Source organism: Frankliniella occidentalis, unplaced genomic scaffold (assembly GCF_000697945.3).
Source record: "Frankliniella occidentalis isolate FOCC.00 unplaced genomic scaffold, Focc_3.1 Scaffold86, whole genome shotgun sequence".
Lineage (NCBI taxonomy): Eukaryota > Metazoa > Arthropoda > Insecta > Thysanoptera > Thripidae > Frankliniella > Frankliniella occidentalis.
In genome coordinates, this window is record NW_026267215.1 from 129426 (window position 1) to 131425 (window position 2000).

Genomic DNA, 2000 nt, shown 5'->3' on the forward strand with positions numbered 1-2000 from the left:
AGAAGTTCATCACGGTAACCGCTTGGCCAGAGCAGTACCCTGAGAGAGCGAAAGCGAGGGACGAGTCCGACTCGGCCGGGCGAAGGGATGTCTCGACTTCTCACCAACGGCTGGCACAGCGTGTGTTGTCATTCTTTTTGTTTCATTTGGTAGTTCCTTGAATCGGTCACGAGGCAATTAAATTCACGTTCAGCTCAACTGGAAACACATCTGTTATTGCATATTGGTTGCTGCAAACGACGTGCGGTGCATCGAGACCGAGACATCCCTTCGCCCGGCCGAGTCGGACTCGTCCCTCGCTTTCGCTCTCTCAGGGTACTGCTCTGGCCAAGCGGTTACCGTGATGAACTTCTAATCAGATGTTCCTGGGTTCGCTGCGGAGCCCGGCGCTGCTTTTGACTGCCGACACAAGAGTTCGTCTTGATCTCGTCTCCCGCTCGTCGCAAAAGTGTACACTTTTACGACGAGCGGGAGACGAGGAAAGGCGACAGAGAGACGAAACTGACTGCCTTTTTCGTCTCTTTTTCGCCCCTTTCTCGTTTACTTATCGTCTATTCTAAAAGACGATAAAAAGACGAAATTGAGCTATCCTGTTCTATACGGGGCGCGCGACTCGGCCGAGCCAAGCCCGGTTCTACTGGTTGTTGGTGCTCGCATAGGTTTGTGTGAGTTGATGTTGGTTTGTTTCAGTAGGTCTGGCTTGACAATAGGTTATGACAATAAGATAAAGCATTGAATAATTCTTTACGTGCATTTCATTCAGATGGATCAGATTATAAGTGATCAGCACTTTTGGGTGTTAACTGTGCCAGTGTACTGATCATAAACAATCTTGTGTAACCTAGAACAATAAAATCTTTGAAATCTTGGAAAGCTTAATCCTTGTACTACTATCGGCTCGCTTACACCCACCATCTATCTTGAACGGTTTAGGAGCTGGGACCGAGGGAAGCCGCACGAGAAGGCCCGGCTGCCTGGGCACCGTGGCGCGCGCAGAAACCCTTTGGTATGGCTAATCTTTGGCCGGTCGGCATTCGGGCTGTGTGGGTCGTATCGCAAAAATATTCACAGTGTTGGAAAGCTTGAACCTTTTGCTACAATCGGCTCGTTTACACCCACCATCTATTTTGAATGGTTTCGGAGCTAGGGCCACGAGAAGCGGCGCGCGCCGCGTCGCGCCCATAAGGGCCCTGCGTGTAGCGGCCGCGCCGAGCATCCTCCCTCCTGGGAGGTAGGCAGCGGTGCGCTGCCCAGCGGCAGGCATGGGGGGGTACAGATTTTTCGCCCGGCGGCGCGCGGTGGCCGAGCGGGAGTGGTCAGTCCTTCTCCTCTTTCGTCCAAGGCGCGGAGCTTTCGGCTTTGCTGCCGAAGGCGACCCGAGACCCAACGTACACCAAGAGCCGAAGCAACCCTCACGCAGGGTGCAATTTAGCGAGGACACGGGTCGCTTATGCTGCGCCACAGTGCTGCGGATCTCCTTCTCTCCTTTATCTAGTCTCTAGTTGGCGGAGGTGTGCGACAGTTCAGCGCCGCCACTGGCTTAGGGACCACCAGCCTCCGCACTCCGCCGCACGTACAACTCCAGGTCCTCCTCTTCTCGGCCCGGGACCTCGGGACCCAGCTTGATCTTGTCGCGCACAGGCCGAGCGCCACCAGTGGCGGCGCGGCCTCGGGCGCGGCAGTGGTCAAGACGGACGGTCCACGTTCAGTTGTTCCTCCGGCAGCGACGGCAATGGTGGCGGGGAGTCCGTGCTCAAGGGCTGCACCAACACCTCGTGTTCTAGTTCCAGTTGGTTCTGGGCGTGCAGAGGATGGGCGGACCGCGGGGCGAACACGGGTGACCACGTCTTTGGTTGGCCTACACCTGTCCGGCACCGCGTGAGCGTAGGGCGTGCTGAACCGACCTGGAGGTGCACTGTAAAAAGCTTACGGTGATTTTCACTGTAAGCTACAGTGACCCGTGCAGCACTGTAGCTTAGGTGAATTTTCACCGTAAGCTA